The following is a 25701-nucleotide window of genomic DNA, read 5'->3' on the forward strand; positions in this document are numbered from 1 at the left end:
GGAGTGTGCGCTGATATGAAACTTCCTGGCGGATTAAAACTGTGTGCCCGACCGAGACTCGAACTCGGGACCTATGCCTTTCGCGGACAGGTGCTCTTCCATCTGAGCTACCGAAGCACGACTCACGCAGGAGAGCATCTGTAAAGTTTGGAAGGTAGGAGACGAGGTACTGGCAGAAGTAAAGCTGTGAGTACCGGGCGTGAGTCGTGCTTCGGTAGCTCAGATGGTAGAGCTCTTGCCCGCGAAAGGCAAAGGTCCCGAGTTCGAGTCTCGGTCGGGCACACAGTTTTAATCTGCCAGGAAGTAACAAACGGGGTTTCACTAGGAATGGCCTAAACATAAACAGGACTGAGAAGGGAAGACTGGTACAGCTGACTCATGAAAGTTTAGGGGGTAGGTTCGGGCCACACATGGTCAAACACCTGGTGTCATGGGTATGGAAAGTAAGTATTATTAGGATAAATCCAGACAACAGGTTCACTTACTTAAATATTGTCTCCAGCAGTTTAAAAATACTGAAACAATCACTCACATGACAGATTTTAACACTCCAAATATCACACATACGAGTCAAATGAAAACCTTAAATTTGTAATAACAAATCGAAATTTTGCGCCGTTATCCTGTAAGTTGGTAAGCGTCCCACAAACAGCGTGCAGAGTGTGCTATAGGTGGCAGCATAGTGCGGATGCACACATACCGTCGCAGTATCAATATAAAGATAGCTGCCCCACTTGCGACTTGCTCCAGGGAAGAACAGCGTTCAGTTATTCGGTTTTTGCGTAGTGAAGGTGTGAAACCTATTGAAATTCATCGACGAATGAAGGTTCAGGACGGTGATGCATGTCTGTTAGCAAATGGTGTGACAGTGGGAGATGCTCCATGTCCAGGTCAGGCACAACGAGTTGTGACTCCACACAACACTGCAGCAGTTGAAGCCATAGTGAAGCAAAACCGCTGAGTGACACTGAATGATATTGCAGTATATTTACAAATACGTCATGGAACAGTACACCACATTGTGCATGATGTGCTCCAGTTTGACAAAGTGTCTGAAAAATGGGTGCCACGGCAGCTGACTCCTGAAATGAGAGAACGACGTGTTGATGCTTGTTAAGAACTTCTTCGGCGCTTTGAACGAGAAGGTGATGGCTTCCTTGCAAGAATCGTTACTGGAGACGAGACCTGGGTTCACTTCCACCAACCGGAAACGAACATAGCGAGCAAGGAATGGCGCCTTTCCTCATCACCAAAACCAAAGACGTTTCGAACAGAACCATCAGCAGGGAAGGTTATTCTCTCTTTGGAGCAAAAAGGCGTCATTTTGGAGCATTAAGTGCCTAGAGGGACCACTGTCACCAGTGCATCAAACACAGATATCCTAAAAAATCATCTGCGGCCTACAAACAAATCAAAGCGACGTGCATTGCTGTTAGCGGGTGTCCTTTTGCAAAATGACAATTCAAGCCCCACACTGTCCGTACAACAGATGCAACAATCACAGACCTGCATTTCGAGTGTCTCATCGTCAATACTCACCAGACCTTGTCGCAAGTGATTTACATATGTTTGTACCACTCAAAGACGCAATGGGAGGAAAGAATTTCCTTTCTGATGAAGAGGTACGCAACACGGTGCGTGAGTGGTTCCGCGGACTACCGAAAGAATTTTTTTCTAAAGGAACTTATGCACTTTGTAAGCGCTCGAGGACTTGCATTGAGCGTGGGGGATATTATGTTGAAAAGTGATACAGCTTTGCACCACTTCTGTACAATAAATAATATTTAAAATATGTTTGAGGTTTTCATTTGACTCACCCTCGTACCAGACGTCACGAAGAAAAACAAACCATTAGACGTAAAGACACAAAAATCCAGCATCTAGTATTGTCATTGTATGAAAGCGTAAACTCTTACTGCAGATCTGCTTCCAGAGGTGGAGAACATGCATTTATATCAGAAAACGAGCTCACTTCAAATCAACAAAAGTTTAAAAAGAGAATATCCGTACCTCAAACGGTATAATAAGTACAAAACGAGTCAGCATATTATTAATCTCTTCATGAAGAGATTAACTGTTGGTATTAGTTGTCGATAATAAAGAGCTCAAGTTTCAAAATATTTTATAAAACAATACTATTATCCTGGGACTACAGGTTCGTCCATGTTAATAAATTCAAGAAATATTTGAAGAATATATTGAATATGGTGCTGTAATTATTGTCGGGGAACTACGTGAAGTAGTAGCTTCTGGCCAGTGAAATCTGCGGTGATTCCTAACCTGACACAGAACTATTGCATAGAACGCACTTTTCAATTTTCAGCAGAGTGCTCTCTGTCACAAAATTACCTGGTATATTAAAACTGTGTGTAGGAACGACAACCAAAATCGGCACCTCGATTTTCCAGGGCAATGGTCCTACAGACTGAACTATAAGCACACAACTTACGAGGCCGCTAGACCGACAGTTACGTAGTAGCGCGCAGAACGCTGCAGACTGAGAGCATCATGTTGGAAACAATCGCGAGGTGAGAGATGTAATTATCCTAATTGTGTAGTTAATTGCATAAACATAATTACATGCAGTTTACACTATTATCTTTGAACAACGGTTATATGATACATCGCTTTCAACCAAATTATAAGCATTTCTTACGAATTATTATGTAGAGGTTCTTTGTCACTTCATGTCCTCAACAAAACACCGAGATACGTTCAGTAACTCGGCGTAAATCTGTAATCTGCACTAATTAGTGGTAGTCTGTAATTAAGTCCCAGTCAGTACGCTAACTGAAAGCGAAAAAGTATACAGTACGATTCAGTGGAATGTACGCTTTACTTTGAAGAGGTGAACGTGGTAATAATGCTAGTATTTACAGAACTCAAAAATCTGTCAAGGGAGCTACAGACATAGTGGAAACGATGTCGACTACTCCAAATACGAAAAAAAGAATAAGTCTTCATTTAGAGTTCGTATTATTAATAATTGTAGCCTATGTGGAGTTCTAAAATTTTAAGTTCAATATAAATTATTTTATGAGGCAAAACCTGTATAGTGCTAACTAAAATTGAGCCAAATAATATTACTATGGCTATAAAACCAGGAAGTTGGGAGCTACAAGCTGTGGCTTAGCCGTTAGTCCCGAAAGTCGTTCTTCCTGGTGTGCTAGTCCCGTAAGTTACGCAGCAGGCATATTGTGAAGTTTGGATGAGAGGATACGCTGGTAGAACTGAAGTTTTGAAGATGATCCTCAAGTCATGCCTGGGTGCCACACCCGCAACGCAGCGCAGCGTGTTCGGATAGGGGCTGGCCACCATCTTAAATAAAACATGTGACTGATTATCGATTCAGTTCGAAAGAGGTCTTGCGAAATCTGCTGACGAAAAGTAATAAATTAACGGTTGGAAAGAAGAAGACCAAAGAAAAAGAAAACGTCGGTGGAGCCATTGTCTGTTGAAGGAAGCCCGCATCTCGTGGTCGTGTGGTAGCGTTCTCGCTTCCCACGCCCGGGTGCCTGGGTTCGATTCCCGGCGGGGTCAGGGATTTTCTCTGCCTCGTGATGGCTGGGTGTTTTGTGCTGTCTTTAGGTTAGTTAGGTTTAAGTAGTTCTAAGTTCTAGGGGACTGATGACCATAGATGTTAAGTCCCATAGTGCTCAGAGCCATTTTTGTTGAAGGAAGTTCCGGGTTCGAGGAGCGGTGAGGAACTCTATTCTTATATCGCTAGAAGTTTCAAAAACTCCACTGCCCAGAGAATGATTCATTCTAGTAACTAAATTTAAAATCTTAAGTCCAAACGTAAAATAAATGTAAAGGGAAGAAACCAGAAATACATTAAGACTGAAAACAGGCAAACGGTGTGTCAAAGTACATTTGCTTCTGCATGGATGAGATTGAAGATGATGTCAACATGAACAAGGAACTACACTCACCAGAACAACCTAAAGGCCTGTATAACAAATTAACTTAAAGTAACGATCAAAGTGAAGTAAAATGTAATTAATAAAAGATAAGAGCCAGCCGCGGCGGCCGAGCGGTTCTAGACGCTTTAGTCTGGAACCGCGCGACTGCTACGGTCGCAGGTTCGAATCCTGACTCGGGTATGGAAGTGTATATCCTTAGGTTAGTTAGGTGTAAGTAGTTCTAAGTTCTAGGGGACTAATGACCTCAGAGGTTGAGTCCCATAGTGCTCAGAGCCATTTGAATCATTTGACAAAATAAGATTATTCAAGTATAGGTTTAAAGGTATTAAATACCGAAGGAAAAGCATAATCAAAGTGAAATACGTAAATGTAGAGTATAAAATATACCTTGCCCTGTGTCCAACAGTACTCGATTGGGATAAAAAGAAAAAAGAAGACCACAGTTTACCTGTCGGCGACAAGCTCACTAGGGTTGATGCAGCATCTCGTACTGGAGTTGAGGAAAGTATGCGAGAAAAATGTCAGTAGCGTCAATTGCCTTAACCGCGTTAAGGAGGTCATGGAAAACATAAATCTGGATGATGAGATGGGGATTTGAAACCCCCTTCCCCCCAGCTGTGGCTGTTAGCGACACTGACAGCTGACACACAACATTGAACGTTCACTGAAAACAGCGCAATAGACGACAGGGCGGCAGATGGGAGTGGGGGTAGGACCTGGACTGATGAGGGGAAAAAAGTGGGGGAGAAGTGGAAAATAAAGAGGGGGAAGCCGATGGAGGATGAAGACATAGAAAAAGGGGGGCAGGGCGGATGCGAGAAGCAGTTGGGAAGGCAGTGGAGGGGAAAGCAAAAGGACTTGGGGGAGAGAAGGGAGTCAAAGAAAGAATAGGTAGGGAAGAACAGGATGGAAGGGCGGACAGGGAGCCTGGGAAAGGGACAGAGGAAGGGAGGGGGGAGTGAGGATCAGAGTAGATGAAAGGCATAAATGGAGGGAGAGAGGGCATCATTAGGGAGGGGGAGTTGGTGGAAGCCACCCTGGGAAAGGAGATGATGAGTGTACATGTGGAGGGTAGGGGGAACACAATGGCGATTCCCTCGAATGTGAAACAAGGGTTTTAACCGCTGTGTAACCTCGTTCGATCTTGGGATGAGAAGTAGTGCCCACAGGTTACGCAGTGCTTACGAAAAAAACTTAAGAGTTTTGTTGTTGTTGTTGTGGTCTTCAGCCCTGAGACTGGTTTGATGCAATTCTCCGTGCTACTCTATCCTGTGCAAGTTTCTTCATCTCCCAGTACCTACTGCAGCCTACATCCTTCTGAATCTGCTTAGTGTATTCATCTCTTGGTCTCCCTCTACGATTTTTACCCTGCACGCTGCCCTCCAATACTAAACTGGTGATCCTTTGATGCCTCAGAACATGTCCTACCAACCGGTCCCTTCTTCTTGTCAAGTTGTGCCACAAACTCCTCTTCTCCTCAATTCTATTCAATACCTCCTCATTAGTTATGTGATCTACCCATCTAATCTTCAGCATTTTTCTGTAGCACCACATTTCAAAAGCTTCTATTCTCTTCTGGTCCAAACTACTTATCGTCCATGTTTCACTTCCATACAAATACTTTCAGAAATGACTTCCTTACACTTAAATCTATACTCGATGTTAACAAATTTCTCTCCTTCAGAAACGCTTTCCTTGCCATTGCCAGTCTATATTTTATATCCTCTCGACTTCGACCATCATCAGTTATTTTTCTCCCCAAACAGCAAAATTCCTTTACTGCTTTAAGTGTCTCATTTCCTAATCTAATTCCCTCAGTATCACCCAATTTAATTCGACCACATTCCATTATCCTCGTTTTGCTTTTGTTGATGTTCATCTTATACCCTCCTTTTAAGACACTCTACATTCCATTCAACTGCTCTTCCAAATCCTTTGCTGTCTCTGACAGAATTACAATGTCATCGGCGAACCTCAAAGTTTGTATTTCTTCTCCATGGATTTTTATTCCTACTCCGAATTTTACTTTTGTTCCCTTTACCGCTTGCTCAATATACACATTGAATAACATGGGGGAGAGGCTACAACCCTGTCTCACTCCCTTCCCAACCACTGCTTCCCTTTCATGTCCCTCGACTCTTATAACTGCCATCTGGTTTCTGTACAAATTGTTAATAGCCTTTCGCTCCCTGTATTTTACTCCTGCCACCTTCAGAATTTGAAAGAACGTACTCCAGTCAACATTGTCAACATTATGAGTTTTATCGTATGTTAATAAAATGTACCTGAGGATAAACGTGGGCGTTCAATAAGAAACGAACCACATTTTTTTCTCGGCCAGTTTCGGCTGAAAAAAAGGGGAATTTGATATGGAGCATTTCTCAACATTCCGAATTGAGTACCTAAAATTTCTTGGAGTTGTGATAGGTTGTGGCGTTATATGTAGTCTTGAAAACAGCGTCTTTAACGGAGGTGTGTTCAAAACAGAGAGCTATCAGTGAGTTTTTTAGGTGGAGAACCAGAGCAGGCAGATATTCGTAAGCGCTTGCAGAATGTGTACAGAGACCTGGCGGTGAACAAAAGCATGTTGAGTCGCTGAGCAAGGTGCCTGTCACCATCGCAAAAAGCTCGCGCAAACCTGTTCGATCTATAGCGTGCCGGCCAGCCGCACGCAGCTGGGACACATGCAATGTTGGAACGCGCGGACACTTTCATTGGAGATGATCGACGGAGCACAATCAAATACCTCAGTGCCCAACTAGACGTCTCTGTTGGTAGTGCTGTGACACACGTTCAGCAGCTGGGGTACTCAAAGGCGTATTCCCGCTGGTTTTCTCTCCATCTAACCGTAAAGAGCAACGAGGGATCATCTGTGCGGAGTTGCTTGCTCGTTACGAGGCCTATCGTGATAATTTTTGTCGAATATCGACACAGGCGATGAAACATGGATTCACCATTTTCACAAACAAGAGGAAAACGTAAGTCTATGGAGTGACGCCACACCAACTTGTAACGCAGATTTTCCTTATCGGCTGAATAAAATTTGTGAAAAATATCTCAACGTAATAGAAACGTATGCTATGCATTAATGAATGATTTTGTAAGTAGGCTGTTTAGGTTTTTATGTAGATAACACCACGTAGCACTCTCTCTGAAAATCACTGACTGTGCTGTGTGCAGTATGTGGCTGGTTGCATTGTTGGAATTTTTGCTATTATAGCGTTGGGCAGTTGGATGTGAACAGCGCGTAGCGTTGCGCAGTTGGGGGTGAGCCCCCCCAGCAGTGGTGAATGTGAGGAGAGAGATGGCAGAATTTTGAGAGCGGACGATCTGGACGTGTGTCCATCAGAAAGAGTAAATAAGGAATACTGTATATCATGAACTTTTGAATATTGTTAAGGTAAATACATTATTTGTTCTCTATCAAAATCTTTCATTTGCTAACTATGCCTGTCAGTAGTTAGTACCTTCAGTAGTTAGAAGTGATTCTTGAAAGGTATAGGTTATTGTTAGCCAGGGCCATTCTTTTGTAGGGATTTTTGAAAGTCAGATTGCGTTTCGCTAAAAATATTGTGTGTCAGTTTAGTGTTGATCAGAATAAGTAAAGAGAGAAATGTCTCAGTACGTTCAGTTCTGCTCAGCTGTTTGAAAATCAAATAACGTAAGAGGTTTATCAGCACAGTAATTCATTAATTTTTCTAAGGGGATGTTACAGTTTGCCTCGGGAAAATTACGTTAAAGGGGTGATGGCACGATACTGTTATAAGTTTAACATCCACGTACATCATACAAGGCTGAATTATTCTATTTAAGCTCGATGGATTACTTTTTACCATAGTATTGTCGTTTCGATATGTCTCAGAACATGGCTGATATCGTACTTCTCATTGTTCGAAATATTTATTTGATTGTAAGGATAGTGCATTCACATCCACGTAAAAATAAGGTGACGATTATCACCTTGGAATCCAAGAAATTATTTCTATGTTCAACTTTGTATATATGCAACGTGTAAACGAGACAGAGCGATAGATTTCGTTCGTTCCGCGCGCAAACAATGAGTGCACAGTCCTGATACTTATTCCTCTGAAACACAAAGAAACTGAGATAACAAATTATTGTGAATAATTAAGGAATTCTATAAATGGTTTGGAAACACCTTTTAAATATGAAGTTAATAGCTATTATTCAATAATAATTATAAGTTCCACAGAGCAGTTACACTTGGCTCTACTCGGCTAAGGAAACACAAGAAATAGTGAAGATTAGAAGAGGAAGACCACGCTTCCTCACTTGTGTTTTGAATATATTTTATGCCTTTTTCGCTATACACAGTCCGTGAATTAATTCTACTCTATTCCAAATAACATTAAATTATAGTTAGAAATTTACGAAGGAAGGTGAAAAACTGGATACTCCTTATACACTACTGGCCATTAAAATTGCTACACTACGCAGATGACGTGCTACAGACGAGAAATTTAACCGAAAGGGAGAAGATGCTGTCACATGCAAATGATTAGCTTTTCAGAGCATTCACAAAAGGTTGGCGCCGGTGGTAACATCTACTACATGAGGAAACTTTCCAACCGATTTCTCATACACAAACAGCAGTTGACCGGCGTTGACTGGTGAAACGTTGTTGTGATGCCTCGTGTAAGGAGGAGAAATGCGTACTATCACGTTTCCGACTTTGACAAAGGTCGGATTATAGCCTATCGCGATTGCGGTTTAACGTATAGCGACATTGCTGCTAGCATTGGTCGAGATCCAATGACTGTTAGCAGAATATGGAATCGGTGTCTTCAGGAGGGTAATACGGAACGCCTTGCTGGGTCCCAACGGCCTCGTGTCACTAGCAATCGAGATGACAGGCATCTTATCCGCATCACTCTAACAGATCGTGCAACCACGTCTAGATCCCTGAGTCAACAGATGAGGACGTCTGCAAGACAACAACCATCTGCACGAACATTCGACGACGTGTGCAGCAGCATGGACTGTCAGCTCGGAGACCATGGCTGCGGTTACCCTTGGCGCTGCATCACAGGTAGGATAGCCTGCGACGGTGTACTCAACGACGAACCTGGGTGCACAAATGGCAAAACGTCATATTTTCAGATGACCCCAGGTTCTGTTTACAGCATCATGATGGTCGCATCCGTGTTTCTCGACATCGCGGTGAACGCACATTGGAAGCGTGTATTGGTCATCGCCATACTGGCGCATCACCCGGCGTGATGGTATGGGGTGCCACTGGTTTCACGTCTCGGTCACCTCTTGTTCGCATTGACGGCACTTTGAACAGTGGACGTTACATTTCAGATGTATTACGACACGTGTCACTACCATTCTATTCGATCCCCGCGAAACCCTACGTTTCAGCAGGATAATGCACGACCGCATGTTGCAGGTCCTGTACGGGCCTTTATGGATACAGAAAATGTACGACTGCTGACCTGGCCAGCACATTCTCCAGATCTCTCACCAACTGAAAACGTCTGGTCTATGATGGCCGAGCAACTGGCTCATCACAATACGCCAGTCACTACTCTTGATGAACTGTGGTATCGTGTTGAAGGTGCATAGGCAGCTGTACCTGTAGACGCCATCCAAGTTTAGTTTGACTCAACGCGCAGGCGTATCAAGGCAGTTATTACGGCCAGAGGTGGTTGTTCTGGGTACTGATTTCTCAGGATCTATGCACCCAAATTGCGTGAAAATGTAATCAGATGTCAGTTCCAGTATAATGTGTTTGTCCAATGAATACCCGTTTATCATCTGCATTTCTTCTTCGTGTAGCAATTTTAATAGCCAGTAGTGTAAAATTTGCTTCTACCTCTCCTCCGAAGAAAAAGTTCGAAGCCGTTCCCTCAAACGGTGAAGTAATGGCGACGAACTTGTGGTAGTCTGCAGGGGTTATCCACTACGGCGCAACGATCAGCTCTGAAGTGTATTGCGATACCCTTAGAAAATTGAAGAAACGACTTCAGCCTGTTCGTCACCACTAAAAGCAAAACAACTTCTTCTGCTCCATTACAATTCAAGGCCTCACACATGTAAGCGCTACCTATAGGAGCTCACAAAACGTCATTGGACTGTTGTTACTCATCCAGGCTACAGTCCAGATCTCGCACCTTCCGACTTCCGTCCTTTTAGGCCAATGTAGGATGCACTCCGCAGGAAGCAGTACATGGAAGATGAGGTTATTGACGCAGCAAAACTTTCTCTCCGTCGTTTACCAGTAGAGTGGTAGCCGCCACAACGGTGTCGCAAGGCCGTCGCATTGGAGGGAAAGTACGGTGTACAATAGGGTCTTGTAGAAAAAAGAGTGGGGAACAATATGGTTTATTGGAATCCAGAATAAAGCCACCCTGTTTCCAGATGATAATGTGTTGCATTACTTACTGAACGTCCCTTGTATGTAACAAATATTACTGTAACACTGAATATACACTACTCGCCATCAAAATTGCTACACTAAGAGGAAATGCAGATGATAAACGGGTATTCATTGGACATACACATTATACTGGAACTGGCCTCTGATTACATTTTCACGCAATTTGGGTGCATAGATCCTGAGAAATCAGTACCCAAAACAACAACCTCTGGCCGTAATAACGGCCTTGATTCGCCTGGGCATTGAGTCAAACAGAGCTTGGGTGGCGTGTACAGGCACAGCTGTCCATGCAGCTTCAACACGATACCACAGTTCATCAAGAGTAGTGACTAGAATATTGTGACGAGACACTTGCTCGGCCACCATTGACCAGACGTCTTCAGCTTGTGAGAGGTCTGGAGAATGTGCTGGCCAGGGCAGCAGTCGAACATTTTCTGTATCCAGAGGCCGGTACAGGACCTGCAACATGCGGTCGTGCATTATCCTGCTGAAATGTAGGGTTTCGCAGGGATCGCATGAAGGGTAGAGCCACGGGTCTTAACACATCTGAAATGTAACGTCCACTGTTCAAAGTGCCGTCAACGCGAACAAGTGGTGACCGAGACGAGTAACCAATGGCACCCCATACCATCACGCCGGATGATACGCCAGTATGGCGATGACGAATACACGCTTCCAATGTGCGTTCACCGCGATGTCGCCAAACACTATTGCGACCATGATGATGCTATAAACATCCGAAAAAATGACGTTTTCTCATTCGTGCACACAGGTTCGTCGTTGAGTACACCACTTCGTCAAGGGTAACTGCTGCCATGGTCTCTGAGCTGACAGTCCATGCTGCTGCAAACGCCGTCGAACTGTTCGTGCAGATGGTTGTTGTCTTGCAAACGTCCCCATCTGTTGACTTAGGGTTCGAGATGTGGCTGCACTATCCGTTACAGCCATGCGGATAAGACGCCTGTCGACTGCTAGTGCTACGAGGCCGTTGGGATCCAGCACGGCGTTCCGCTTTGGCCTCCTGAACCCACCGATGCCATATTCTGCTAACAGTCATTGGATCTCGACGAACGCGAGCAGCAATGTCGCGATACGATAAACCGCAATCGCGATAGGCTACAATCCGACCTTTATCAAAGTCGGAAACGCGATGGTACGCATTTCTCCTCCTTACACGAGGCATCACAACAACGTTTCACCAGGCAACGCCGGCCAACTGCTGGTTGTGTATGAGAAATAGGTTGGAAACTTTCCTCATGTCAGCACGTTGTAGGCGTCGCCACCGGATCCAACCTTGTGTGAATGTTCTGGAAAGCTAATCATTTGCAGATGACAGCATCTTCTTCCTGTCGGTTAAATTTCGCGCCTGTAGTACGTCTTCTTCGCGGTGTAGCAATTTTAATGACCAGTTGTGTATTAATTCGTAAATATTACGATTGAGGGGTTTTTGATAGTATATGTTAGCTGTCGTTCCTAACAGCACAAAACTTGGATTTAAACGCTTGTCGCTGATACATGTCTTGCTCTGATCTCCCTCTGGTGATGTCCTTTTTATGTAGATGTGTGGACAGATGATGGCGTACGGCCAAGTGACCCAAACCCAACAAAGAAACAGTCAATTCTATCTAACTATGGAGCCACAACGAGCTGGGGACCCAAAGGTTTCATTCTGAAAATAAATTGTCTCACCTCCTTCTATTTTATGACTTCTGCGTAAAGGGTAAGTGCCCAGCTGTTGCACGTTGCCGGTAATTCCGGCTAGAGTCCCGTTTGAATGCAGTGTCCTTTTGAGCACACCTGGTTGTAAAGGCAGCTGTGATGATAAGCTGGCAGCGTTGTCGCGTGCACTTCACAAGACGGCGTCCCTAGCTGGTTCTCAGTACGTCCCGGTGCGGCAGCATCGTACCAAGAGCGGAACGGATCAGGACCACGTGGTCGGCGGTCTGTTGTTGACGCAGCCACCCTAGGCTTCCTTCCCAGCGTGATAGCCCGTCTGTGGATTCTGTTAAGATGGTCGCGGGTGGGCTAGCGTGATGCACAGCAAACAGAAAGACATCAGCTAAGATCAGGGCAAACCGACTGAGGTAACTGCTCGATCCTAGTATTACACTTCTTAATCTATCAATAGACGTAATTCCCATTTCCTTTAATCCACTAAAGGATGGAAAGCAATGGTACACGTACTTCCGCTGTAACAAGGATTCACTCAAATAATGTCAGTTTGTAGACACAGATACAACACAACACAATGTTTATATTCTGGTTTTCAGTCCGAAGACTGATGTAATGAATCTCTTAACTCTAGGCTGTCCTGTGCAAGCCTCTTCGTCTCTGTATAACTACTGCAATCTACATCCACTTGAATCTCCTTACTGTGGTCAAGCTTCTTTCTATCTTCTTGTACAATAAATATTGACACACACACACACACACACACACTCGCCCGCATCTCGTGGTCGTGCGGTAGCGTTCTCGCTTCCCACGCCCGGGTTCCCTTGTTCGATTCCCGGCGGGGTCAGGGATTTTCTCCGCCTCGTGATGGCTGGGTGTTGTGTGCTGTCCTTAGGTTAGTTAGGTTTAAGTAGTTCTAAGTTCTAGGGGACTTATGACCACAGCAGTTGAGTCCCATAGTGCTCAGAGCCATTTGAACACACACACACACACACACACACACACACACTGAACGCTTAAACTTATTGCTAACTCAAAACAGCACACAACGATAGCGAAATATCTATTAAACTAATCATAAGGTTATAACTTTTCTCTTTCATTTGATTTGACCACCCAAAACAAGTGTAGAACATATTCAAAAATGAACGAATAGAAAAACAAAGTGAAGCACCACACAGTCGTAAAAGATAGCACTGAAAGTATTTATTCCCAAAATGAAACTTCCTGGCAGATTTCAACTGTGTGCCGGACACAGACTCAAACTCGGGACCTTTGCCATTCACGGGCAAGTGCTCCACCATCTGAGCTACCCAAGCACGACTCACGACCCCTACTCACAGCTTAAATTCTGTTAGTACTTCGTCTCCTACCTTCCAAACTTTGCAGAAGCTCTTCTGCGAACCTAGTAGAATTAGCACTCCTGGAAGAAAGGATATTGTGGAGACATGGCTTAGCCAGAATGAGATTTTCACTCTGCGGCGGAGTGCTAGTTCTACTAGGTTCGCAGAAAAGCTTCTGTGAAGTTTGGAAGGTAGGAGACGAGGTACTGGCAGAACTGAAGCTATGAGGAGTCATGCTTGGGTTCGAGTCTCGGTCCGGCACACAGTTTTAATCTGCCAGGACGTTTCATATCAGCGTACATTCCACTGCAGAGTGAAAATCTCATTCTATTCCCACAATGTTTTCTAACTCTGGTAAAGAAGAGTGGCAGAAATAGTGAGCGAGAGATTCAATGAGCCAGTTGTCGGTTGTTTCTTCGATTGTCACCTGTGGAGAGTGAAATGAGACAATAGAACGACAGTGTATTTGTTCCTTCAGGCCGTCGGCCGTGGTAGGTCAGAAACAAATTACTGGAGGCGTCTAGTTGCCCCTCGCATGAAACAATAGAAGTCCGGCATTGGTGACAGCGCAAACAGAGCGTCCGAGTGTGGCTTCACTCGAACGATGCTGCCAGTGGCGTCTGCCGCTGCGCCGATGATGACAGCGTGGCGGTGGAGCGAGGACAGAGAGGACGGCTCTGCTCCGTCGTCGGCTGTCAGGTGACTCAGGACAAGCTTCCCTGTCTCATTGTAAAAAAGCGGACCTCGTGCTGCCTCCAGGATGTTGCTCTGGGTGTCACAGGTTCGTGATGTACGCTGTGATATTGAGATGAGAATAACGTAGTACATGAATGGCTGAATACTTGTAAGCTCCAGACTGTATTCGTTTAGGGCTTAAGGCACATACTCTAAACACTTCCACGGGAGCAAGTGAGAAAAGGCCTCCGTCTTTCTGATAGCATATTACATCGTCGGCTGTTGTTATACCACCCTCAACTGGCTCGGCTTCGAAACGGTTGTTGGTAGTGTTTTGCTTCGCAATGCATAACACTTTTGACTACCTGTGGCTGACTGTTGCTGCTCACTTCCTCTCTGTAGTATTTCTTGACTGAATATGGTAGATACGCTACATTGCCCTCCTTTTTATCGAGACGCGTTTCCTTAGTCTGACCATACAAGTTTATCCATTACAATAGAGTTCCTGCCGACCGGTCCTTCTGGCCATGCGGTACCTCTTAGGAATTATTATAACAGTGGGTTACCTTAACCCTATCACGTAATCTTGCAAATTTCTGCAGGGCCACTTACCCTTCTCCTTTACTCAAACAAAACAACGAGGTGTTCCTCGAGGAAGTCCTCTGTCCATGTGACTCTCGCCATTTCACTGGAACCTTTCCTCCGACAGGTCCATGCTACATTAAAAGGCTTAACAATATCAGGAAATAAAACAGTTACAACAGCCTATGCTGACGATATAGGGGCCATCATGAGGAATAATGAAGCGGTAACCACGCTAGCAACAGTGATTGATACGTACTGTAGAGCAGCTGGAGTCAATGAAAACGTTATATATATATATATATATATATATATATATATATATATATATATATATATAGGGTGAGTCACCTAACGTTACCGCTGGATATATTTCGTATACCACATCAAATACTGACGAATCGATTCCACAGACCGAATGTGAGGAGAGGGTATAGTGTAATTGGTTAATACAAACCATAAAAAAATGCACGGAAGTATGTTATTTAACACAAACCTACGTATTTTTAAATGGAACCCCGTTAGTTTTGTTAGCACATCTCAACATATAAACAAATACGTAATCAGTGCCATTTGTTACATTGTAAAATGAAAACGTTAATTACATCCGGAGGTATTGTAACCTAAAGTTGACGCTTGAGTACCACTCCTCCGCTGTTCGATCGTGTGTATCGGAGAGCACCGAGTTACGTAGGGATCCAAAGTGAACGGTGATGGACCTTAGGTACAGAAGAGACTGGAACAGCACATTACGTCCACATGCTAACACCTTTTAATTGGTCTTTTTCACTGACGCACATGTACATTACAATGAGGGGTGAGGTACACGTACGCACGAGGTTTCCGTTTTCAATTACGGAGTGGAATAGAGGGCGTCCCGACATGTCAGGCCAATAGATGTTCAATGTGGTGGCCATCATTTGCTGCACACAATTGCAATCTCTGGCGTAATGAATGTCGTACGCGCCGCAGTACATCTGGTGTAATGTCGCCGCAGGCTGCCACAACACGTTGCTTCATATCCTCTGGGGTTGTAGGCACATCACGGTACACATTATCCTTTAACGTACCCCACAGAAAGAAGTCCAGAGGTGTAAGATCAGGAGAACGGGCTGGCCAATTTATGCGTCCTCCACGTCCTATGAAACGCCCGTCGAACGTGTACCTCGCCCCACATAGTAATGTACATGTGCGTCCGTGAAAAAGACCAATATAAAGGTGTTATAATGTGAACGTAATGTGCTGTTCCAGTCTCTTCTGTACCTAAGGTCCATCACCGCTCCCTTAGGATCCCTACGTAATTCGGTGCTCTCCGATACACACGATCGAACAGCGGAGGAGTGGTACTCAAGCGTCAACTTTAGGTTACAATATCTCCGGATGTAATTAACATTTTACAATGCAACAAACGGCACTGATTACGTATTTGTTTATATGTTCAGATGTGCTAACAAAACTAACTGGATTCCATTTAAAAAAACGTAGGTTTGTGTTAAAAACATACTGCCGTGCATTTTCTATGTTTTGTATTAACCAATTACACTGTCCCCTCTCCTCACGTTCGGTCTGTGGAATCGATTCGTCAGTATTTGATGTGGTTTACGACATATATCCAGCGGTAATGTTAGGTGACTCACCCTGTATATATATATATATATATATATATATATATATATATATATATATATATATATATATATATATATGTGTGTGTGTGTGTGTGTGTGTATTGTCAGAGGTTTTCAAAATATCAGCGTCGCGTGGGTAAAATCAGTCCCACAGCATAAAACGCTTAGGATCACCCTGACAGCATGTCTCATGAAAATGACGCCTTTAAATTGGAAATTTGCAGCAGATAAAGTGCAAGGAGCAGATTTATTACCGGACTGCAATATTCTTGGAGGCTGGAACGTCACAGGTCGCCTACGCACTGCAGCAGCTGCGTACCGACGACCGTAGCAGGAGGAACAAATTTTGCATTTCAGTTCTACTGTACACGGCAGAGGACACTTTTTCCGATCGACTCATCTTTTCGCGCGAATCGACTTTTCATATATCGTGTAAAGTAAACCGCCATAATGTCGTCGTCGACAGACCTAATGTAATTTGGGCCGTTTCATTTCGCAAAGTTTTTGGACCTTTCATATTTGCTGATGAAACTGTGAGAGGAATCTCATACCTGGACATGGTGCAATATTCGGTAGTCACAGTTCGGTGGTCACCGTGCCATCAAGCAGCATCGCACCGATTATTCCGTGACTCGACATTGCACACCATACAGACCTCCACACAGTGAGATGATCTATGGCCGATCTCCCACTACTATATAACGATCTTGATTGTTCCCGGAATGCAGCGGATGCAGCAACTGGGATACATCGCCATCGCTTGCCACGGTAAAGATGCATGATACCCATACTAACAAATCCAACCTTGCATGAACTATCGCAGCTAGTAAGCCACTACTGCTCTTACTACCCATCCCACTGTCGCAGAGGTTTTTTTCCCACGGCACGAGCCTTGGCACTTTTTTCCCTCTGCTCTTCAAATTGCTACCCTCATTCGCGTTTCGTCCACTATCACCTGATGGACCGTGTTAACGCGTAGTCTTATCCAGACGCACGGATAACATCACAGCCCAGCATCCTGTGATCCACTTATTAGATAACTAACATGTTGACGGAGGTGACAGTAGAACTTTTGGTCTGGTCACCACGTTGGTACGGGAGTGGAGGGGCCCCATCTCTCTTTTTTTTTTTTTTTAAAAAGAAAAAAAAAGACAGTCACCCGTTGAGGGTGAAAAGACTTCTCGATCGCGAAATCCAGATTCTCAGTCCCACAAATACACCAATTTTGCTTACGGCCGAACCCAAACAGATGAGAGTGGGGTTAGTCGCTTAACCAAAACATAATGCGCATAGTAATTCCCATGATGCCACGCGGTGAACCGTGCAGTTTGTGCGTCCTAACGGAAACCGTTCAGAAGCTACGACGATTTAGTTCACAAAGTTGTGTAACTGTCACCTGTGTGTATAATAAACAAATCAGCAAAAATTTTAGGTAGCGCATCTACACTCCTGGAAATTGAAATAAGAACACCGTGAATTCATTGTCCCAGGAAGGGGAAACTTTATTGACACATTCCTGGGGTCAGATACATCACATGATCACACTGACAGAACCACAGGCACATAGACACAGGCAACAGAGCATGCACAATGTCGGCACTAGTACAGTGTATATCCACCTTTCGCAGCAATGCAGGCTGCTATTCTCCCATGGAGACGATCGTAGAGATGCTTGATGTAGTCCTGTGGAACGGCTTGCCATGCCATTTCCACCTGGCGCCTCAGTTGGACCAGCGTTCGTGCTGGACGTGCAGACCGCGTGAGACGACGCTTCATCCAGTCCCAAACATGCTCAATGGGGGACAGATCCGGAGATCTTGCTGGCCAGGGTAGTTGACTTACACCTTCTAGAGCACGTTGGGTGGCACGGGATACATGCGGACGTGCATTGTCCTGTTGGAACAGCAAGTTCCCTTGCCGGTCTAGGAATGGTAGAACGATGGGTTCGATGACGGTTTGGACGTACCGTGCACTATTCAGTGTCCCCTCGACGATCACCAGTGGTGTACGGCCAGTGTAGGAGATCGCTCCCCACACCATGATGCCGGGTGTTGGCCCTGTGTGCCTCGGTCGTATGCAGTCCTGATTGTGGCGCTCACCTGCACGGCGCCAAACACGCATACGACCATCATTGGCACCAAGGCAGAAGCGACTCTCATCGCTGAAGACGACACGTCTCCATTCGTCCTTCCATTCACATCTGTCGCGACACCACTGGAGGCGGGCTGCACGATGTTGGGGCGTGAGTGGAAGACGGCCTAACGGTGTGCGGGACCGTAGCCCAGCTTCATGGAGACGGTTGCGAATGGTCCTCGCCGATACCCCAGGAGCAACAGTGTCCCTAATTTGCTGGGAAGTGGCGGTGCGGTCCCCTACGGCACTGCGTAGGATCCTACGGTCTTGGCGTGCATCCGTGCGTCGCTGCGGTCCGGTCCCAGGTCGACGGGCACGTGCACCTTCCGCCGACCACTGGCGACAACATCGATATACTGTGGAGACCTCACGCCCCACGTGTTGAGCAATTCGGCGGTACGTCCACCCGGCCTCCCGCATGCCCACTATACGCCCTCACTCAAAGTCCGTCAACTGCACATACGGTTCACGTCCACGCTGTCGCGGCATGCTACCAGTGTTAAAGACTGCGATGGAGCTCCGTATGCCACGGCAAACTGGCTGACACTGACGGCGGCGGTGCACAAATGCTGCGCAGCTAGCGCCATTCGACGGCCAACACCGCGGTTCCTGGTGTGTCCGCTGTGCCGTGCGTGTGATCATTGCTTGTACAGCCCTCTCGCAGTGTCCGGAGCAAGTATGGTGGGTCTGACACACCGGTGTCAATGTGTTCTTTTTTCCATTTCCAGGAGTGTATATTATAGAGTCACACACCCATGTATCTTCCACGTTTTTAGGATGCTACGATGTTGCGAAATGTTCTGCAACATCATCTTCATGCTTCTGTCTCACATCCACATCTTCCAATTTGTCAAAGTGGACAAATCTTTCAGCCTTACTTTGCCTCTTGTCAGACAGTTTCAGACGTAGTTGGAGTACCGCCAAATAATCAGAGTTCATCTGTCACATGGAGAGTTAGTCAGCCTTGGCGGCATAGTAGGTTATCGCAAAAAAAAGAAATAACTAGGACGACTGTATGGTGATTAGGGAAAAGGTAGATAATAGTTACTAATACGACTAGGCAGTGCTGCGTTACAGAGTTACGTTTACGTTTGGATGGTTTCTACAAAAATATCGGGATGCGCCTGGTGTGCTGTCGGAGCCTTGGGGACGCGGAAGTTTGCGGCGCAGGGTTCCCGCCTGCGCTTCGCACATCTCTCAGTCCCTGCCCAGTCTGAGCCACGAAGCGCGCCGGCGGCAACCCTGCCCCCTCGCTGCCGCTTCCCGCACCGCTCGATAACCCTAATTCGGCTATTCATTTACATTTGAGAGGTCTGCGGGAAACGGTAAGTGGGTGGCATTACTCGACATTAACCTGGCCAGGCCTCGCCGAATGGCTGCCTCTGGAGGCGCCGCCGGCTGGCGGCCGCGTCTCCAGCACCGCGCGCGCCTCTGGAGAACGTTCCAGCACCGCGGGCGCCGCTGCAGGAGGTTATTCCAGATATGATGCGGCGTGCAGTTCCACACACACGACGGCATGTGCAGCTCGTAAAAGGGCAACACAGTCGCCCATTTACAAAGGGCAATATCGTTTGGGAAAAATCTTCCGGGGAAACCGACATAGAAATGAAACGGAGAAATGCAGAGAAACGGGCAGTGAGAGACATTTCTGACAGATGCGTGCCACACCACAACCATCATCTTCCCACTTCGTAAAATAACAGTAAACTCTGATTCCTTAAAGAATTGACGTCCCATGTGTAAAATATATTGAAATGCCTCATTATTTTACAAACTAAGTCATGTGTTAAATATTTGACGTTAAGAGAGTAAGAGAGGAAAAAGTTTAGAAGAGTTTTGAAATTGTTTAAATTTTGATGGAAGTCGCTAAGTGTTTCCATTATGAAACAACAGATGAACATAAATTGAGAGATTTGCGCTCCAGTTAAAGCAAAAGCTAGTTTGTAAAGCAATGACATCATATGTACTGAACTGTGTATCATACAGCGATACAATTTAGCAAATTCATCCACTATACCGAGTAGTTGTAATTAAAGTGCAGGCACTAAAGGAAGTCCAGTGCGTGCTTAGTAAATACTGTAATGCGTTAAGGTTGAACGGATTTACGCTGCAAAAATGTTTGGTTCTAATTTTTGTCACCAGGTGCAAATCTGCCTCAGTGCTCATATTCAACAAATAGCTTAAATCATGGGTAATAATAAAATTAACATTGTCCCTTTCTCACTTGTCTGACGTTTGCTGCCCACTGCCCGTTCCTTGTTCCATACATGTAAACATTTCTATAGGTTTCTCTTGTATTCACAGTACCATATTTGCACCTGCTGACCAAAACTGAAATTCTTTCACATCTTAGATCGATTGCGCATTAACGAAAAGAACGTCTAAAAATTCTCCCTGCCATAATACAGCCCACACTGTAAATCTGTCAGTAGTCCACTTGAGTTATAACCAACCAGTGTATGTATATATTGCAAGCAGAGTATGTTCGAACGGAGTTACCTGTGAAGAAGTAATAAATTAAAATGCACGCCTGATGCTGAAGTTTTACTGCAGGCTCTTTCAAGCAGAAGTTAATTTTTCGCCCACATATGTGTCTATGTCGTCATATCTTCTGAACTATGCATCGTGCAGAGGTATATTTTTTCAAGCTACCTGTGTTACGAATTGAGTTGGGCGTAAAGAAAAAACAAATTTGAACGACATGTCTGATGTTGAAGTTGTATTGCATGAAGAGCGAGAATGTAGTGAGTGTTAATTTATTTTCCTGTCATCATTTTATCGGGATGTATCAACGTAAAAAAGTTTCCTAAAGCTTTGAAATTATTTATAAAGTTTGTTGTAAGCTGCGAAATCCCATAGTTGTCAGACATCGGGTGGATAGAGTCCTGAAATTTCCGCGCCGTCAGTTATGCTGTCTGACGACATACATCCAATTTCTGACTGTAATACTTGTCCTTTTGTGTTACACTTATATCTTTACTGCTTAGTGAGTAGATTATGAAGCATTATACTTTTCATATTCGGTCAATAATTACGGACAATATTGAAGCTCAAATTTTTGTTGCCCCTGGAAGCCGTTAGATAATGAACCTGCTACTGATTTGGCGTTCCACGGAAGTCCCTTAGTAGCATTTAAATGGCAGTCAGATGGAAACAAGGCACTTGAAAGGAAAGTAGGTAAAGTAACAGAATCATCTATGGTCTGCAGTCCTTCGCCTGGTTAAAATCCCACGAGGTTTCGACCGAGCTCTCCCCGGCCATTGTGAACTGGTACACGACTGCCGCGACGCCGTTACATGCAAGATTGCTGTGACGTCACTGGTGCTCTATGCCTCTCCAAATACGATGTCTTCGTCCCACGTCGATCGCGCTCGCTGCAACCTCGCGGTAGCCGGGTTCCAGGGCGAGCAGAGATTGCAAACCGTCATTCTTACTGATGGGAGTTTCAGACGTTTTTATTTCTATAACTTCTCGTGGATTTTGACCACCTGACGTGGCTGGAGGCCCGAAAATAATTCGTATCGCCACAAGACCATGAATTCATGCAGTAAGTAATCTGTAAATTTTCGATCTGCAGCTGATTGAGCAATGATATGAAGCCTTCTGGCAGATGAAAACTATGTGCCGGACCGAAACTCGAACTCGGGAATTTTTCCTTTGTCGGGAAAGTGTTCTATCGGGAAAGGCAAAGTTCGCGAGCTCTAGTGTCGGTCCTGTGCGCAACTTTATCTGAAAGAAAATTTCAATAAGGAAGCTGTTCATTATATTAAAAGTAACCGACATAAATTATCACATATTTATCCCACTGTGGAACTAGACGCTCAATGAGTTCATGGAATAAATGTTTTGAGTTGCCTATGGAACCATGACTACACCGATGCGTGGACCTTATAGTCCAAAATAAATCGACAGCCAAGAATGTTTTTTTTTTTTTTGAGGGCTGCAAAAATATGGAAATCGCTTGGGGACAGACCTGGACTGTGTGGAGGACTTGTAAGGGCTTCCCAGATAAACGTATAAACATGTAGGCGGGGCTACACGTCGCCGAACTTCCTTGAATAGCCTGCGGTTTCACTGGGAGGGCCTTAAAGGTCCTCCAAAAAGAGTCCGTGTCCCCCCATGCGATATCCATGATTTTACTACACTGAGGAAAGACATTCCTGGTCGTAAATTTGCTAAGAAGTGCACATCTGGATACAATCTTGACTCCATGGGCAACCGGAAACATTTATTCATGATGGCATCGAGTGTCTTGTCTGATAGTGGGATAAATTTATTAATAATTATGGAACTTACTGTTGAATTAATCAACAGTTTACTCATTTTTCCATCTGTCTCGTTTCCATCTGACGGGCCCTTATGGATACGCTATCATCCACATGAGTTTGTAAACTTACCACGAAAAGTATGTTCAGTACTTGCTTGTTTAGACTTTCTCTATGCATAATAACTAACAATGGGTATTCAAAGGACATCATCTTTACGCCAGTGACTGTTATAAGTTTTTTATTGCACTATTGCAATTTCGACCTTGGGCCATTATCAAGTGCTGATATTACGGCTTTAAGCCATGTCAGCGTAATGTAAGCTGGCTCATTTGTATGTCATTTATTTATTTATTGTTATTGTAACACCTTATTCAAAGACAGGCCGGCAGCGGCAATATTACGCCGCTCTTCGGCCACAAATAATACATATAGAAACAGGAATACATAGCAAATAAAAATGATGGACAAAAAACAGTAGACACTGAAACGCGAACGTTTCATAGGCAGCGATGGCGAGTCGCAGAATCTCTGACCAGAGAGCATGTAGTCAGTTGAGTTGCGAGAGAGTAATAGCGCGAGAGAGTTCAGTTCTGCTGCGAGAGAGTAGTGGTACGTAGCGAGTCGCGAGAGCATGTAGTACAGTTGCGAGTTAGCAGTTGTGTGTGACGAGTCGGCGGGCGTCGACATGGCATTCTGGTCAAGATTCAGGACGAGGTATATTGTTAAATAAGGTAATGAAGCATTTTTGCGCTCAGCTAATAATGTATTGTAATGGATCTTAAGTGTAATTAATTTGTTCAAGAATCGCCCCAATAATAATTTTGTTTTTAAAGCAACCATTTTTAACAAAGAATCCTTTTTTGAAATAATATTTCCCTTGCATTTCCTTAAAGAAAAGTTTCCCTTTAATTCAAATATATATATATATATTGGCGATGCATTTCCTCCAAGCTATGGCGAAAAATAAGAGCAGATGCAGTTTTATTGAGGTAAGAATTTGAGTTTAATCAGGGCCTAAAGATAGACATTTCGGTCTATTTGTGTTTTCATTGTCATTGAGATTTCATTCATTTTTATTAAATTGACTTTCATTTTGTGGGGAGGTTACACTTAGCACGATTATAATTGTCATTTCAAATTATTGTCATTTTAAGAAAATTCTCTGGGAGGTCACACTATTCTCATTTTTCTCTTACATAATTGCTGGGAGGTTACACTTGGCTTTATGTCCATTGTCATTTAAAATATTTTCATTAGCATTTTTCTTGGGAGGTTACACTTGGCGACATCCGGTCCAGGATCGTATTGCGTTGAGAATCTTCTGAAAAGTAGTCAGAAATCTGCTCTTATTTGCTTTAATATTATTAGCATTTGGCGCAACGCTTTTATTAATTTTGTGACTTTCTTTCCTCAGATCATCGGCAATTGGTTGGTCTGTTGTATTTTGTTTGTTGCTTTTTGCATTGTGCTTATTTATTTTGTGGATAATTTTGACTATTGTAAAAATGCCGCGAAAGACTGTGAATAGTGTATCGCGAGGTATAATGAATGAAATTACTGACTTAAGCAACTTCACCGATAGTGCTTGTGACGCGCAGTGTAATGATGACAATCTTGCGTTCACTGACAATCAGTGCGTTCTAACCACCAATAATGATGTAGGTCTTAATGATGAGCAAACGAACTCGGTTATGTCCTCTGTTGATTTGACGACAATCGATGACGCGGGGCGTTCTGTTGCAATGAGCGCTGCCCAGCTTAATACAACCGGTTTGCTAAATTCACGTGACGAGCAGACAAATTTTTCTAATGGAAATGAACAAGATACTCAAAGTAGGACGGATTTATTTAATTCCAAAATAGTGACTGACAGTGTACATCCAACTGGCAAACCTTTTTGTAAATTACAGTATGACCAAATGGTCACACAAAACGCGACAATTTCAGGTACACCACTAAACAGCACAGAGAATAGAAATGCTAATTTTGGCTTGGATCAAATTTTGGCAGTATTGCTACAGTTTAAGAACGAAGTTAACGAAAAACAAGACGAGCTTAAGGAAGATTTCAAACAACAGAGTAAAAAATTAGACAACCTTAATGAAGATAACAAGCAATTTAAAGAAGATCTCACAAAACAACTTAGTGAACAGAACGAACAGTTTAATGAAAAATTAGACAACAATTCCAGACAGCTTAGTGAACAAATTAGAGACGTTGCTGCGCAATGTCATGATACTAAGGAACAGTTGCGCGAGAAAATTGAGGCTTGTTCAAGAAAAAGTAGCGAAGAAATTAGGTCTGTTGCTCAGGAATTAAGGGAAATGCAAACTGCTGCAACAGAAACACTCAGAGACGAAATTAGCGGAGTCGCTCAACAATGCTCTGAAAAAGCAACACAATTACGCGACGAGTTTAAAGCTATGACAGCAGAACTTTCGCGCACAATGGATGAAAAGATTGACGCGAAATTCGACCAACAGAACACTCAGATTGACGAACGTTTTAATCACCACATAGAAAACAGTAATACGCGTTTCCGTAAATTTATACAGGATCAAAATAAAGTAAAACGTCAAGTAATGGAAACAATCACAGCACAAAGACAAGAAGACAAACGTAAAATGTTTGCGAAAGCAAAAACATACGTAGACAACAATATTGCTACAGTGTCCGACAAAATTAATACCATCGAACAGTTGAACGCGGAATTACATGATGAAATTTCTGATCTTAAATCAAAAACAGAAACACACACAGCAGATATTCAGACAGTGACAGATAGATTTGAACAATCAGAAATAACACAGGATTCCGATGTCGTGAAAGCTGACGTTAAAAAACTGAACGAAACTACACGTAAGTTGCAAAAACAGATTAATGCGTCTGACATTAAAACAGATGATCAGGTAAAAATACTGACTGGAAAATGTGATGAATTGGCCAGTCGTATTGACGTTATTGAAAGTAATAATGACAGCAAATCAGACGATACCTCACCGGTTTCATTTAACCAAACACCAGAATTCCAAAATTTACAGCAGACAATTAATGAGATCGATTCGTTTAATAACA

The sequence above is a fragment of the Schistocerca cancellata genome, chromosome 7 (assembly GCF_023864275.1).
Source record: "Schistocerca cancellata isolate TAMUIC-IGC-003103 chromosome 7, iqSchCanc2.1, whole genome shotgun sequence".
In the NCBI taxonomy this organism is placed as follows: domain Eukaryota; kingdom Metazoa; phylum Arthropoda; class Insecta; order Orthoptera; family Acrididae; genus Schistocerca; species Schistocerca cancellata.